The sequence below is a fragment of the Meleagris gallopavo genome, chromosome 11 (genome assembly GCF_000146605.3).
Source record: "Meleagris gallopavo isolate NT-WF06-2002-E0010 breed Aviagen turkey brand Nicholas breeding stock chromosome 11, Turkey_5.1, whole genome shotgun sequence".
NCBI classification, from domain to species: domain Eukaryota; kingdom Metazoa; phylum Chordata; class Aves; order Galliformes; family Phasianidae; genus Meleagris; species Meleagris gallopavo.
In genome coordinates this window covers 11,954,303-11,972,466 of record NC_015021.2, presented here as the reverse complement: position 1 = coordinate 11,972,466, position 18,164 = coordinate 11,954,303, and positions in this window count along the sequence as shown.

Sequence of the window (18,164 nt, the reverse complement as noted above, 5' to 3'; positions counted from 1 at the left end):
GCTCTTCTTGTAGTGGGTTATACCAGAGATTTCTGAAAAGCAGCTTCCTACTTTGCTGTGGATTTGTGGAGAATTGGTAGGGCCAATAAAGGCTTATGCTGCTGATCAGCTTTCAGCTGTTCCGATACATCACTCGGTCTAATACATTTCCATCCACACAATAAAGAGCTTTCAAGGTATCCAGGAATTACCACTTGAACAAACAGGCCTCAGAGCCAGAGGCTGAGTACTGGGAAGGCAGCAGCAGTTGAATCAGCTCAAGCACAGAATGAAATTTGGCTGCTGTTCCTTTCACAGCTGCACGGCCTCTCCTGCTCAGCCCTCCAGCAAAGAGCCTGGGAATGGGGAGACATATTTGAGCAGAACAATAGGAATATTGTTGCAGCTCCCATGGGGCACCAGCATTGTAGAATATGCTGTTGCACAATTGGAATAGACTACTGCTGGCCAATCTGTTACCATGCATTTTTCTTTGAAAGATTTTAGGCTAATAGCTAGCAGTAAAAACAGATTCTGGAGTTAAGATGCAGCAGCTTTCACATTCAAACAGAAATACTCAAACGAGAGTTCACATCAATGTTTTTATCATTGTGGTGCAGAAGTACAAGTGAAAGCTGATGTTATTAACAAAATAGCAAGCTTTCAAGAGCCTTCTTCAGCAAGAATAGAAGCTTAAGCTCCTTAGTCATCTCAGGAATCCTAAGACCATATATCAATTAAATACCAAATATTTTCTCACATATTTCAATCTCAGACTGCACTATATGGAAGAAGGTATGGCTGGGGCAGCTATGGAAGTGATCTTTCCCAGAGAACTTACAGCTGCAGCCCATCACCTTTGGCAGAGTTATATTTTGTCATATAACCAGATGGGATACTCACATTTCTTACTGCCAGGTGACACAATGGGTAACAACCTAATTTAAAAAAATATATTTTTTTAGAGCAGTACTTATCCTAACCTTCTAGTTCCCTTGTTCTCCAAGCAGGATTTTAAATAAGTGAAGCAGTTCCCTGCTCTTTCTTCAATACTTTGGCAAAAACAGCATTTCACAGCCATGCTCTGCCTTTACATGAATGACACTATTGCTCACAGGAGGATCTAGAACAACCCAGCAGACACAAGTAATCCATAAAAATACCAAGGTAACAAAGAGAATCAGTGCTATTAGTCTCAACAAATTAAGATGAGCATAAAATGAGACTGATTTACTCGTGCAGCAAGAGGAACTGTCTTTTAGACCAGAAATGGACTAAGCATTCAGAAAGCTGTTTTTACAAGAATGATCAGTAGTGGTATTTTCTTCCTTACCACTTACAATACATTCTGCCTGCTGGAGACTTGAAATAAAGTCAACTCTGAAAGCCATGCATGAGCTAGATTACAATCCACAAAAAGTTACAAGAAGAGTCCCCAAACTGAATATCCAGGTTTTTTTTTTTTTTGTCATACAGTTGGTAACTGATAAATTCCACTGTCACTGGTGAGAATGGATCCTTGTTAGAACAGCAGTCTGATGTATGAGCACTGTCAAGTAGGGATCTCCCCAGACCAAGAAGTCCAGTTCTACAGAAGCAGAAGTGCAGAACATTTCAGGAGTCTAATTCCATTTGTTCAGTCTATAAGAATAACCAGATTTTCTAAACTGATCACATTGTTTTTTCATTGACATCCAGTAGTCCTATCCCATCAAGAAATAAAGGCTGTCATTTTAGATGCTTGCATCTAGATGGTTTTTTCCATATTTATGGAAATTCTCATCATTGAAGAGAGAATCTAGAGTTCACACCATAATGAAAATGACAGCATAAGCACCTCTATTTTTACTATGTAAAACTCCCCTGCTGCTGCAGTGCCCACCGCAGTATTGGTCCACTCTTGGAACAAGCTGTTATGATGTGCAATACTATGAACGTGCACTGAAATGAGTGAATTCATCTCATGTTTTATATAAACAGCTGCTTAAAATCCACTTCACAGAACCCAGGATAACATCCCACATATTTCTGGCAAAAAGCCCTTAATACAGAAACAACTTATTAAAATACAGGACTTATTTTTTGTATGTTGGTTCTTGAATTGCATACACACACTGGTGCAATTGGTAGGAGGGAGCAGGATGGGGACAGGAATGGCTGTTCTACTTGCTTTGCATGAGCCAGGATCCACATAGATCCTTACAAAAGAATTAATTTCACAGTCACGGGTGGCTCAGCTATGTATATTGAATTTGTATCCCTCAGGGAAGGTATTGAATCTCTTCTCAGGAATTTGGCAGATGGTGGAGCATTGCTTTTCAAGATTCATTTACAAGGGGAAAGCTGGAGAGTTCGGCTTCTCTAGTTCTTTTCCACAGACTTCTTCCTGGAGCTATTCCAAGCTTGGCCACAGGCATGACCAAAGGTACGCAGCTCACAAGAGTACAAATTGCTTCAGGTCTTCAAAGTGAGGACTGCAAAGCTGGTGCAGATTTGAATGCACCTCTGCACCTCAACAAAGCAGCCATCAAGACCCAATTCTGCCTTCCTTGGCACAATGGCTTCAGGAAATGCAGTGGAAGTGATCTGGGCCAACTACTTTCCTTGGCCTTCTAAGCAGAATGCTACAGAACTGATTACATAAATTCATACAAATGTTCCTGTACTTGTACAGGTTGATCAACACCACTCCAAAAAAAGAGATGGACACAGAGGGAAAGCAGGAACCAACTCATACTACACAACATGGCTCTAAAGCCACATGAACTAGCGCAGAGCAGAGCCTTTTAAACTCTGCATTACTCCTGTAGGTGTTAAAGGTAGCCCTGCTATACTGTGTAAGCAGTATAATACTGTGATTAGTTTTTGCTTCAGTAAACTAATACATAACCCAAAGCAGCCTGAGATGACAGGGACATCAGGGACATGGGAGAACAGCTCTGTTCCAGGAGCACAGCAACAGAACAGGTCTGAAGTCAGCCTCATGTCCCTCCAGTTACTGGCTGGAAAAGATCAGTTTCATTTTCAGAAGGAGGTCCCATCATACTATAAGAGAGCTGGACTGAAAATTGCTGAGAAATATGAAGGAACAGCTCTTCAAATACACTGTGACAGAGCTGAGGTCTGCACATCCCACTACAACAAAAGCAAGCACAGAATCCTGCATAGGTTATGATACATCTCAAATATACTGGGATGGACAATAGCATAAGTGCTGATGCTTCTCTACCATTGAGAAAAGGGTATCAAAATAAGCTGTGACATTCTGAACAGGCAACTTTTAACAAAGAAAAGCAGCAATAGGACATCAGACCATAATTAAAACATAGGCTGTACTACCCTGTACTACAACCCTTACTGTAGGAGAGATCCTGTCATACAGTTCAAGGGCATTCTGCTCACAAAGAAACAAAATTGTTCCTGACACATTCTTGACAACATCAGGTAAAGCACCCACGGATAAACCAACAGACACATACAGAAACAAGAGTTGAACTCACCCAGCTGGTGAGGAGGCTTTCTTGCTATACAGCACTCCTCCTGAGGAAGCAGCCCAAATCCAAAAAATGCTTTCCTGTCCATGATTGGCTCTTATATAAGCCTATGGTGGTTCCACCCTGGGTGCAGCCTTTCTGGTCATGTGGGGAACACAAGTGCACGCAATCTGCCTGTGCTCCCCGGGCAGCTGTGCCCCTTCACCAGGTGCTCCATCACCAGTACAAGCCCTGTCAGTTCCCCTACAAATGGGAATTAGCTTGTCTATTCTGGAGTATAAGTTTCCTTACTCACCTCCTTTCCAGCGGATTGACTGAACTTGTCTAATTATACCGAAAAGCCCAAACCCAGATAAGGGGATGAAGGGGCCCAGCCAGAAGGCTGTCCTCCCTGTTCTTCCAGGGCATGGAATTTATTAAAACTTTTTAATCTGTGCACTGATACGCAATGCAGTGAAAACGACAGGTCTCTCTGTAGTGCCAGCAGTTGTAGACAAATAAGTCACCAGAACAGAGTCCAGAAGTTATGGAACCTTTTTCTCCCCTCAAAGCACTGGGTATCACCTCTTCTTTACGTTTTCCTTCAGACTATGTTAAGCAGAACAGAGCACTGAAATAGTTCTCAGAAAGAGGAGGCATGGGGTGTTTTTCAGACTGAGGATGACACAGCTATAGGATGAGGGTAGAGGCAGCATGAATTCTGAGCCCTTCCCCAGGGATCAGCCCCGTTTGTGATCTATACCTGTTATGAAACTAGCTTCAAGCTAGATGCACATGCTGTGCTAAACAGAAATTAACTTCTGGTTTGCATGTGGCACACATGGAGCTGCTTCTTGACATCACTAAAGCTGCATAGATAGGCATGTGTTTCATTTGAAGCTGGAACACTTTCAGGACTCCTTTTCACTGCCACATTAACTTATTCATCAAAGTAAAATAATTCCAGCTGCACTTCTTACTGCATCTCGCTTTGAAAACCCCACTTACCTTTTCCCTGTGCTTGTTTACTTCCTCCTAACTCTGAGTAATGTTGGATGAAAGAGGGTTGGTAGAGAGGAGGAAGCGACAAATATTTAGCTAGAATATCTGCGGTCTATTTGGGCTAACATGAAATTTGATTTGAGTTCAAGATCAAATAATTTAAGCAAATTTACTCAGAATTTCCTCAGTATCATTAGAATTAACCCCAGCATTTGATCCCAGAAGAAAGCTTCCTATCCTGAACTCTAAACAAAAACTTAAGAAAACAGAACCAGCTTGTTTGTGTGGGTCATTTCATCAGTTCTGCTGTTATATTTAAGTCTTCAAGCACAAAATGCAGCTTTAAAATGAGTACCTAGTGATATTATCTAGATGCAGGGGATATTTTAAACTGCTTCAGCAAATATTAAAACAACCAATCTGTTTTGTTTTCTTCAGGTTTTAACTTGTATATTCAGAAATGGTCAGCAAGTAAATGACATGCCCCTAACTTCCCATAACTGACGTCAAGAAAGCTCCTTTATATTGTTGGGAATCGAGGCAAAGTTCTCCATCTGTGAGTTACATGGTAAAGTTTTTAAACCATTCTAACTTGGACCAATCTTTTCAAGTGAATAGTCAGGCTTGTTCATATTTCAGTCAAGATGAATCAGATCCCATCACAGAAAGCAGGTTCTGCTGTTTCACAGCAAGACAATACTTTACCTCCCTAACTAGACTTTTAATCCAGCTACACTCATTTCTAGATACAAAAAATCCTGCTTGAGAAAAATGATAATTTTCTCATTTATACAAATATGACAATCTCAGTAACCATTCTAACACGACACTGCATTAGGTAAGCAAAACCATATCCAGTGCATTAGTTCCATACTTTGGCCCTTGTTTCAGAAGTGAATGACGTGATCCTATTAGGACGTCCTATCACCACATCTCTTCTCCTGCAGAATTGTTTTACACGTTTACATACAAAAAACTATGGAGGGTGAAACAATACGGACAAAAGCCCAGTGGCTAAGCAATCCCTAGCTATGGGGCAGTATTCTGCCACAACAGAACAGCTCATTGCAACTGCTGGAATCCCATCTGACCATCATTTTAAAATACACATCTGACAGGTGCCAGGATGTTACATCACTTTAATATAAAGTTGGATTAAGAAGTGGTCAAGGGTAACACTTACTTCATGTGTGTATATTTAGTTTCAGCTCAGGTTTGTAGAAAGATTTGTCATGAATCCTGAGTGTATCATAAAGGAATCTACAATAGATCAAAGCTTTTCTTAAGTAATGTTCAAATATCTAAGCCCCAGCACTAACTGCCTTACCTGATTCCTCTGCATATGCTGAATAGACAGTAGATCACAGTAATTATAGACAGAAAAGACAGGAGTGCCACAAGATTTATAGCTCTGTTTTTCACCTGCTATCCCATCCTTGTATTATGGCCAGATTTGTGGATATTTTATTCTTTATCTTAGTTATTCCCTTTTCATTTTACCATTTGCAAAAGTTCATCTAAACTAGTGCTGGGTGAGGAGGGGTTGGTTCTGTGTTCACCAGTAGAAAGCTAAGCTGCTTTTTAATACTGTCTGGTCTGAATGACTGATCTCATATTGGAAGCAAAATATGAAGATATGCAAAATCCTGACAGTTAATTCCACCTACTGCTGTACATGATAAAGCAACATTCTGCATAGTGACAGTGATTTCAATGATTTCAGTTTCCTTATTTCCTCTTGGGCAATCTTTGTGCAGTGTCAGATTATGACAGTTTTCGTTCCAGTTACGCTCTGTTATTTCTGCACTTCACTATTGAGCTGCCCATGGTTTTATAATATGCACTGTAATGTGTGGCTTCAGTCTCGCAATAAAGTTACAAACACAAAGGCTACTTTATACTGCAAGATGCAATTGCTAGGTAAAACTTTTAGTGCAATTTAGCCTTTTTGGTTATCCTTTTATTCTTCAAAAGCTTGTTTCTCTAGTAGACAAGGGCTTGTGTCAGTCTTAAAAGCATCGTACCTTATGGCAAACTGAGAGTGAAATAAGATACTAGAAATGAGGATTCAGCATCACTGCCTTACAGGATCTCCCAAAAGCCAAATTTCTGATTCAAGCATCAGGCACAAAGGATTGTTTTTGCTCATCGATTCTAGGTTAAATTTCCTGAAAGAAATCATTTATTACCATATTTGATTCCCAGATGTGTAAGACAGAGGTACTAATTGTGCTAGTAGTTTTCAGTCTTGGCCACTTCATTGCAATTACACCAAGTATTTTATTAATGATGAACCATAGCCTGCAAAAGACCACTTGACACCCAAATATTCAAGATGCTAGCAATAGAATCATAGAATCACCAACGCTGGAAAAAACATCAAAGGCCCTCTAGTTCAACTGTCCATCTACCACCAGTATTTTCCCACTAAACCATGCTCCTTAGTACCACATTTTCCTTGAACCCCACCAAGGATAGTGACTCCACCTCCCCTGTTCCAGCACTCTTTTGGAGAAGAAATTTTTACTAATATGCCACCTGAACCTCTCTTGGTGCAATGTGATGTCATTCCCTCTAGTCCTATCGCTAATTAAGAGAAGAGGCCAACCCCCACCTCACACAACCTCCTTTCAGGCAGTTGTAGAGTGTGATAAGGTCCCCCCTGAGCCTCCTCTTTGACAGACTAAACAATCTCAGTTCCCTCAGCTGCTCCCATAGGTCTTGTGCTCCAGACCCCTCATGGCTTCATTGCCCTTCTCTGGGCAATGAATTGAGGCTCCAGGGCCTCAATATCTTATGTGTAGTGAGGGGCCCAAAACTGAACACAGTACTCAAGGTGAGGCCTAAGCAGTGCCCAGTACAGGAGCACAACCACCTCCTGCTCCTGGTGGCTGCACTACTTCTGATAAAAACCAGGATGCCACTGGCCTTCTCAGCCACCTGAGCAAGTGCTGGTTTATGTTCAGCCAAGTGTCAACCAACATACCTAGGTCCATTTCTTGCATGCATTCTTCCAGTCACTCTGCTCCAAGCCTTTAGCTTTGCCTGGGGTTTCTGTTGCCAAAGTGCAGAACCCAGCATTTGGTCTTCTTGAACTTCATCCCACTAGCATAAGCCCAGCAATCAGTCTGTCCAGATTCCTTTGTAGGGCCTTGCTACCCCCAGGCACATCGACACTTCCTCCCAACTTGGTGTCACCTGCAAACTTACTGAGGGTGCACTCAATGCCTTCATCCAGGTTATCAATAAAGATATTAAACATATGCCACTATTCTTCACTTAGGCTAGTTACTTTAGCCAATCCATCAGACTTAAACCATCACACATCTATGCTGGTACTGCCTCATCAACTCACTAGTACTAGACCAATTTAACCCCTCTAGTAAAATGGTATAGCAGCTTCTGTATTAGCAATCAAACACACTTTTCCCTCAGTCTTTAATGATGTATTGTGATTCACACAATGACAAGAAAAATGCCAAGACAGAAGTTTAACCTAATTCTCACATCCAATACTAAGCTATATTCAGGACAAAGCTACAAATATAGGTTGAAAATCAAGTGCTTCCAGTCAACAGCTGGTAATAATTCTCCAGCAGCCCTGAAAGTAGTAAAACTCGGGGCATCATCCAGCCAGCTGTTCTCCATCTGGTATTTCCCTGGCATTGGCATGAACATCGACTGAATCATAGAACGGTTAGGTTGGAAGCGACCTTAAAGGTCATCTAGTTCCAACCCCTGCTGTGGGGCTGTATTTGAGGCAGCTTTGCAGCTCCTTTGAGCAGACAGACACAGTCTAAAGAAAAATTAAGCTGCAGAGATCAAAATAGATTTGTCATGTTTTGGTTCCACAGGTTAGCTTCCCCACATCTGAATGAATAACTTAATCACTGGTTCAGACACTGCTCCATTAGCTCCTTCTCTCTGCTCACCTTCTTCTGTCCTCCTGTCATCTGCATCCCTCCTCCTTCTTTTGCACTACATTAGCAGAACAGTAAGGTTGCCAAATTCAGCCTCAAACAAAAAAAATCCATCTCAAGCAGATGTTCAGATATGAAAAACTGAGTTCAAACAGTTACATTTTAGCCAAGACCCTGTCTTCAATTACTCACAATAGATGTGTCAGCAGTAATAAGCAATTCTGTCAGCCTCCAGAATAGTAAGTACATCAGAAGTGCTATGCACACACACACACGTATTTTCATACTGTGTGCAGATTTCCTGCACAATACCTTAATTTCAGCTTTTCCATGCTTCACAGCTTGGGTTTGATCAGTTACAGAAAAGTGGATGAAATACCAGTATTGAATATGTGCCTGCTAACTTATTTCATTCCAGTGGTTAAGGGGGAACCGCGCTGTTTCCTAGACAATACTTTCATCAAATTGCTTCTTAATTGGTCTGATGCCACCTAAAGTTAATGCATAATGCATTAGGAAAGGCTGATTCTTCAGATACAATAAAAAAAAAAAAAGGAAACAATTTCAACTCAACATCAGCACTGTTTAATGCTCTTCAGTATCTTCAGTTATTTTTGTTATCATAGCATCAATGAGCTGAAAGAAAAATATTCATTTGCAGGACAGCAACAAAATCAAATCTTAATTTCATCATCTCATCTGAAAGTTGGTGATTCAAAAGCTATACACACACCAAGGCAAGTTACTAAGAACTGACTGGAAACTCAACTAGTCACAGACCTCTACTCATGAAACTCTCTAACTGAAAGCCATCCAACTAATGCAAATCATGGCTGCTCCTCCTCATTGCTGGAAACGCAGAGGACAGATTTCTGCCATGAGTCCCAAGGAAGATTTACTATGTAATTCTACTATAACCAAAACCTAACCAGAGTTTCCATGATCTGATAGCTTTAGGCTCAAAGTTCTTAACGTGTATATGCTAGGAGTAGACTGGAATAAGTTATAGTATTCATATCTTACAGGACAAATTTCTAACAAGAATGTTTTTAAAATGCAGGTTCCTGCTATTGGTCTACAGATTTTAGAAAGGACAGCAGAGTGACAGAATTGTCTTTGCAATGGATATTTCTCAGCATGCACCTCATACACCTCCCACATTTCCAAAAAATGCTCTTAAATTGGGAAGAGCTTGTCAAGAAAGCACTCATTGGTCTCCCTTGAGCCAAGTTATTTATGGCAAAAAAACCTGTTTTTGAAAAGGCACAAGAAGCAAAGGTGTGTCACTGACTTTCTCTGTGTGGGGAAAAATGGCACCCATTGGTGTTCATCAACACTTGCTGAATGTTTATGGAGCCCAAGCAGTGAATGTAGCACAGCGAGGGATGGGAAGACCATTTCAGCAGTTGGTGACAGACACAGTGGTCACCTCTGCTGGGCCAGATTTGTATGACCATGTCACACAGCCTCCTGTTCAGCACTGGTGAAAAAGCACAGCTAGTAGCAGTGACTATGTAGAAAAATAGTGTTTTGCAGCTGAAAATTTGCTCTGTAAGAAGTGTTACTGTGCCTTAAGTATCTGTCGTAGTTCACATGGAAATAAATAGGAGGCGTTACTTTTGGAGAGACCTACATAGTCTGTGGCCTCATAGCTCAGTACAGACAGCCTTCAGAGAGATGATGTCACTCAGTTTTGATCTGGATGTTCAGCAACTAACTGCTATATTCTGCAAGGAGATGTGCTCCAAGAAGAAGAAATGGAAGCATTAATTTCGATGTATATTCTCTCTGAGCTGTATACAAGAGCACAGGAGTCTCGGGGGGCTGTGATCTCACCTTTTGTTTCAAAGGTAAATAGGGTTATTTCAAGGGCTAGAGAGAAAAAGACACTTTGTGGAGGTGCAAACCACAGTACAATTCTGTTCTACACCCTATGATTTTTATTTAAACCTTTTACCTTAGACTCCAGTCTATCACAAAGAGGAATGATAAGAAGCCTAGAGTAAGTTAATACAGGAAGTTTAAGGGTATATATATCTCTGATGGATTCCTTCTGTTAGATATCTTTACCTACAACTTCCATTTCTGTCACACAGCAATCAGGACATTGTTCGTTCTCCGAGCATTCAGAAATGCTGTTTGTCAGGTGTAGTGTTGTGTAGAGAGTACACAAGGCAGACAACAGATCTAATACTTCCATATTAAAGCAATCAAGCAGAAATCTTAGCTGCAGAAGAATAAATTATGTTTGATGCTGTAGCCTATTCCACACAATAGAGAAGAAACCCTAATTTATATGCTAATTAATCCATATGTAAGAATTATGGGGTTAATTAAGCATCGTATCCCTCCTATAAATTTATCTGCAGCAGGTAAGGCAAGAAAGAAATCTCACTATTTGATTAAATTAGCCATAAGCCATAGTCCTTCCTCTTCTCTAAACAAACTGAAGTGAGCAGTATTTAGTTCGAAACACCAGGAGATGTAAAGTTCTGATGCACATTTTTGGAAAGCATTTATTCACAAATTTTAAATAGGTTTGCATTTAGATTATCAATTGTTATTTCATGTTCAATACAAAAAATTGATGTAAACGGTCACTTTAATAGTTACACAATAAATACTTATCCCACAACTTTAAATTGATTAGAAATGTATGTTTGCATTTAACAGCATGCAAGAATCTTATTAAGATTAAATTAAACTCTTATTTTCAAGCACAGTGTGACCGTATCTTCCCACAGAACCTTGTTACGTGGCAATTGTTTTTAATCTCCGTTCTGAATTACGTTCAACATCTGACACCACTCCAGCTACCCAAAATCTAGCAAGCATTCTCTACTCAGAGTCTAGTAAATATTTTGAAAATGCTAAGAGGAACCTATGTGTGGATGAAGTTCTTGGTTATACAAGTTTATTCTGCAGAAACTTGGAAAAACTTAGAATTCTGTGATTCATGAACAGGTCTACGATTCTATGATGATCTTCCTTACGTGAGCGTTGATTTAAAGAACCATCAACAGCTGCTTTAACCAGAAACCAAAAAACATTAGTTCCCTAAGAAGTTATTCTGCACACAGGTACCTGCTGGAAACAGGCTTCAGGCACATCTCTAGGTGGCAAGCCATTAAGGCAACTCAATGCCTCCAGTGTAAAAGCTATTATGGCAGATGGGCCAAGGCACCAGTTGTGAAAAGCTGGTGACAATAGTTAACTTTCCATACACTGTCTTGCAGAGGAGGAAGCTGCACTGGTCCTCCGTGGATTCCAAATCTAAATGTTCAAGACAGTACTTTTAATCATAGAATTACAGAATAGTTGCTTTGGAAGGGACCTTAATGACAACCCATTTCCAACCCCCTGCTGTGGGCTGGTTGCCCTTGACCTTTCTTCTCTCCTCCACCAAAGCAGCTAAAACAGGAGAAATCTCTCTCATCTGAGATGAAATAGGCTATCATTTTACAGACTGCTAGAAATCACGTTTCAGTATTTCCTTCAAATTTGAAGTAATTCTCCCATGCTAACTGGGATGAAATATTTCACTTCTATCTTCAAAAGAGACATGCCGAGGCCAAAAAATAGGGGTAAAAAGGCATAACAGCCATGCTTCAGGCGTCTTTCCAGTGGCTTAGTTAACTCTGAGTGCAGCATCCAGCAGAAAGCACCGCTTGAAGTTTCAGGAGCATCAAAGTTATAATGGCAGCAAAACTGGATCTTCCATAACTGCTTGTGCAGAATAGTCCTGGCACAGGTTATTTCCCCACTGTTGCTGGCAGTAATAAAATCAATTTGAGTTGTTCTTTTGAATTCATCCTCGCTAGTCAGAAATAGAGAAATATACACAGCATGCATGAAATGAGTTGTACTTTAACAATAAACATTGATTTTTTTTTCAGAACTAATCTTCAAAATATTGCACATTAGCTTGAAGTTACTATTTCATAACAAATTGTATTAAGTTACTTGAGCTCTAAGATATGATGCTTAACATACCAATAATGCTGGGCAGCGCCACTGCCTGTGACAGCAATTTGTAGACAGGTACATAGCAGAAAGTCATAACAAAGCTTAAAAACAAGGGCTTCATTGGGATCTTGGCGTACTGAAAAAAGAAAATCTTGAAAAACTGCATTTTTTTGCCATACTGAGTTTTGGTGGCCACATGATGTACTGATTTTAATTTTGAATGTTTGCCTTGTTCCCTTTCAGTTTTGCAGAATCCAGCTGAGATAACAGTCTAGTTGTGGTACTTGAAGCAATTGTTATCTTTAAGCTACATTAGATGAAGCTTCAAATAAAGATCTGTAAAGCTGTATTTACTATTACTCCATGTTTCTAAGCCAACAATAACAGTACAGCTTTTCTTGTATACCCTATCAGAGGCACAAGCTTAATGATGCATCTTGGTGCAGGCTAGGCCATAAGCTAAGACAAAGGCAGCATAAAGACATTCTGCTGTCCATTTTATTTTCCAAATCTGCTGCCCATTTCTCCAAGGTGTGTTTCCACTCATTACTCATCTAAGTCAGCTTACCCAGAAAATTTGTTACCATGTCATCAGAAATTCTTGTTTGGTTTCCTGTGCTTTTTCTAAGTACCGTGCTCTGTAGGAAGGAATCAGCAATACTTTCACTTCTGTCCAGTGGAATACTTGTTTCAGTAGTTTGCCCTGAGCTTAAATCCTAGATCAACGCTGTCTCCAGTGAAAATCCTGATTTGAGAGTCTGCCCTGCAGCTGTCAGTTCCCAAAGTGACCCAGAGATTAGTATCCTCAGAACCTAACGACCAAACTACCATTAGCTGTCATACCTGACAAACTCACTTCCTCCATAAGAGTTAATGACAAATACTGCTTGGAAAATCCCTATCCCTTGGGCTAAAAAAGCACGATAGAGGGATAAGAAAAATACTGAGAGCAGAAGAGTCAAGACACAGCAGACTAAATCTTTTTAAATTTTTGCTACCACTTCACAACCTGCAACATTTATCTATCCATTTTATAGAACTCAGTCACTTCTCAGAGCTCCCCAGAAGCCATCCACTTTAATGTTAACCGCATATTGAACTCCCCACAAGTCAATAAAAACATTTATTGACTTAGTTTCAGTCTATAAAAACAATTAGAGGACTTCTGTTATAATAGAGTGACAAAGTGGAAAAAGAAATTGGCAGTTAATTGATTTGTTTGGCAGTAACTTAGAAATCATAAATAATCCTTTGGTATTGCTGTTAATAGCGTGCACACTTCCTTGCACAAGTTCAGGAATGTGAGACTGCACTTATTTCTTTATCAACTGGAGCAAAGATTACATAGCATTAAAATACAGAAAAATGTATTTATGAAGTCACACCAGGTTCTACTTCTGCAAACTTTAGAAAGAAGCATTTTTTAGTTCTTACTGGCATACGCAAACTAGTAGAGGCCCCCTGAGCCTCTACTTATCAATCACATTACATGAAATGATGTCTCAGATTAAAACTTCATGAAATCTATACGGACAGCAAGATTCTGTATCTTGATGTTTAACCTCAGTATGAAAAGTACAACCTTAGACTGATTTCCATATCTTTCTTACCTGTTAAACTGAGGAAGAAGGGTTTCTTATGAAGTATATTTAACAGAATATACTATTGTCTGTGTGGGTTTTAGCTAAGGGTTAACATTGCTTCTTTCCTCACCAAAAAATGCAAATCTCACACTTCCAGCTGGCCCTCTGTATCAATATTTATTAAAGCAAACCTTTCCCTGAAGTTGAAAGAATGTCCCCAAATGAGAAAACAACAAAACTCCTCCATTAAAAATGCAAAATGAAGTTATCCTACCCTGTAGTAGAATCTTCTGTGCTGTGAAATCAATGATCAGGAGTGAAGTTATATTTGTTTCAAGAGGCCACAGATAGACCAGCATGCTTACAAAATCATAGGGAAGCATATTGGTCTTTAAAGCACTGTTTGCAGTAATTCTAGTTTTCGTTCCCTTGCCAGCCACAGGTATTAAGGACAGGTGGTTAAAAATCATTTGGCAGAATTCTAATGGATAAGAATAAACTAATTAAAAGGGAAATATTAATTGGTGTACTGCACAGCATGAATCTTGCCATGGAGAAAGAAGTCAGCTGAGATTTAAAATTTTTCAAAGATCAGCTTAATTCACTTGAGATTACTGTGTAAATTGTTGAATCTTCATTTGAAGTGTGGATTTCCATGTATACAGAGAAATGTTACAAGTTTTATATGCCAGCATCAGAATCAATATAACATTGTCATGCATTGGGAATCACTTTTCTTGAAATCAGTTCATTAGGATTCAGACAAATACAAGCCATTCAATGGATTCCATTAAAAGAGCGATTAATGTTTTTCTTCCTCTGCAGATCTACCTACAATTATCAAAAACCCAGTAATTGCTCTTGCAGTCTATGAATGTTTGGTGGAAAGTGGGGAAGCAGTGCCCCTCCTGCTGTAAGCAAAGATCTGGATGAGTGACATCTGAGGAACACGAACATCTGTCTATGGGCCCCAATGAGATGCATCACAGAGTCCAGAGGGAATTGGCTGACATAGTCATCAAACCCCCCTCAATGATACTTGGAAAGTCACAGCAGGTCCGTAAGAAGAGAACAGCCTCTTTATCAGGGTCTGTTGGGACAGGGCAAGGGGAAATGGTTTCAAACTCAAGGAGAGGGGGTGTAGTTTGGATATAAGTAGGAAGTTTTTACAGTAAGGGTGATGAAGCACTGGCACAGGTTGCCATAAGATGTGGTGGATGCCCCGTCCTTGGAGATATTCAAGGTCAGACGCTGAGCACTTGATGGAGCTGTAGGTGTCCCTGTTTGTTGCTGGGGAGGTGGAATAGGTTACCTTTAAAAGTCCCTTCTAACTCTAATGATATTATTTTCCTATGAAAGTCTTAGTCTAGCCAATGCAATTGTTTGCTTTTCATGGAAGTGTCATCAATTGTAATGAATTCTTTAACTATCAACATAAACATGAGATTTTTTTAATTTTTTTACAGAAACTTCAGAATGCATGTATCAGTTTCAGTTACATCCTGCCTGTTGATGGCAGCAACTGATTGTTTTGTTTTTCAGTTTATCTAGCAGCAGAACCAGGAGTTAGAATCATGGAAGCATTTGGGCTGAGAGACCTTAAAGACCAACCACTTAGTTCCACCTCCACCTCTGCTAAGAGCATGAACACTTACCATAGACCAGGTTGCCAGTGATGGGCATCCACATCTTCTCTGAGCAACTTGTGCCAGGGCCTCACTGCCCTCTGAGTAAATAACTTCTTCCTTACATTCAATCAGAATCTACCTTCTTTTAGATTGAGGCCGTTACCCCTTGTCCTATCACTACACTCTCTAACAGAGCTCTTCTCCACCTTTCATACAGGCTTGCTTGAAATACCAACGGCCACTACAAGGTCTCCCCTGAGACCTCCATTCTAAAGACTGACTCTCAACATCATTATGGCAGAGGTGCTCCAGTCCTCTGAGCATCCTCTTAACCTTCTCTGGACCTGCTCCAATATCTCCATGTCCTTCTGCTGATGCTCCAAAGCTGAATGCAGCACCCAAGGTAAATCCAAACACAACAAACAGCTAGACATTCTACTTTTTAAGCTTCATGTTATGGACTTCATACTTCAAATTAAAATTCTTAGAAGCAACCTGTACTGTGAAAATGATATCAGATTTGTTCTAGCAGACTACAGACTGGGGAGTTCAGACTGTTCTGTAATAGAGCTGTTTCTGCTTGTCTGTAAATGAAACAGAGAATGCTCCCCTCCGTCCCTTTTACTGCCACTTTCTGAACTGTATAAGCAAAGCTCAGTTTCAGCTGGCTAGAGGTGGTGGTTGTGAGATCATGTAACCGTTCTTCTATAGTTTATCGCAGTGTTAGTCTTCTTAAAGACTATGGCTAAACAACCTGGATGCTGCAGAGCTATATCAGACATCACTTCTCAGAATATTAGAAGGAAATGGTCTTTGATGCATAAAGAACAATTGAACTCCCAAGCTGGCAGGCTGGAATTTGTCAGTGCCTGCTCACCGCAGGCTTTGCAGCATGAGTGTGCATCAAGGTAAGTGTACAAGCAGATGTATTTTTAGAGAATGTAACCAGAAGGTACTTGTTTGGGTAAGGAACTGGCACACAAATTTCTGGCGCAGTGAATTATAGAAATCAGAATGGGATCGGTCCATTCTTAAAGGCTATAAAGTACAGGCATTTTCTTCTTGAAAAACAGGCTTCTTCAACTGATAAACCTGTGTTCCCAACTTCTTATTCTATGTAGTTGTTCTTCTGGCATTAAAATTTGACTCCATAACTACAAGAGAACTATAACTTCCTTATAAGCTTTGTAATGCATCTTGAAAATTAATTTTTTTAATTATATGTGTGATTAAAATAGCTCTAGCTTCATAATCCTGATGAGATAATTGAAGTAATTAGAAATTACACCTACTTAAAAACTCAGCCAGTAAAAGCACCTTTAATCATAATCAAAACCTTTTCTTCCCCGAAGAAAGAATCTATTCTCCGTATTAGTTTTCTTTGGTAGCCTCCCATTTATTTTCTTCAGACAGTGATTAGAATAAACACTGTTGTGGCTGGATAGAACACATTAAGAACCATTTTATATAGTTAAGAAAAAAATATATCAATGTCCCATTCTTGGTATTTAGAACTCTTTTCAGCTGACCTCTTGTTCATCAGCCTCACTTTTTTTCCTTTAAAAAAGCTTCCTTCTCAGGAAGAACTGCTCCAATAAACTTCCTTGCGCACTTAGAACAGAGAAGCAAATTTCATAATACCACAAGCCAATCTACCAGAATTTGTTTGCTTTGTCACTGACAGATTTCTTATTGCCACCAAAAAAACCAGAATATTTGTAACTGACAGCCACTGGCAGTTTAGCTGTGAGTTTTCCCAGATTTGAATGCTGTACCTAAATCTTCTCCTTTGAATCCCTAATGATGAATGAATTCATCATTAAGGCACACTATAGGGGCTTTCTGCCCAAGGCACTTCTCATGTCACTATGTAGAAAATCAAAAAGGCTTCAAGAACTGGAAAAGCCCATGAAACTAAACAGGCTGCAATCCAGTCAGTTTTGTAAATTAATAATAGCAAATGCCTCTGCAATACTCACAGATCCAGAATGGGCCAAAGTGTTTTTCCTCAGACTTTCAGACAGCTGGTTAAACAAGGTCCCAGGTACATCCTTTTCAAGGCCTGGAGATTTTTACTATTAAAGGTTAACTCCAATGAATGTATTTTACATTACATAGTGCTTCAACAAAAAAAGATGCAATTCTCTCTTGAGTTACACACCAATGGATTTGTGGTATGAAGAACACTGATTCAGAAGCTCAAGTCCCACCAAGGTTATGCAGTTAGGCTCCTATCCCTAATAGTGTCAGTGTGAGTTTAAGACAATTATATGTTAGCACCATGTTTGAAGATACATGAAGTGAACACAGCTAAAGATTCAACAAATCCAACTTCAGCTTTTTGTTTTTGGATACTTAAATTTTTTACTATTATTACTTAGAATAAGTCATTCTAGAATACTCAAGTTCCATTTGCATTGTTTCAATGGAAATGAATTTTCAAGCTGGATCTACACATCTTCAAATAGTTTTTTTTTTCTTTTTTTTTTTTTTCTCTGATAGATCTGTGAAGTCATTCGCCAGCAAAATAAGAGGAATAAGAGCTGTGGAAGAAGTGGCACAGGGGTGAGCAAAATCAAATTTCTTGTGGGTGATGCAGAGACCTATTCAGTT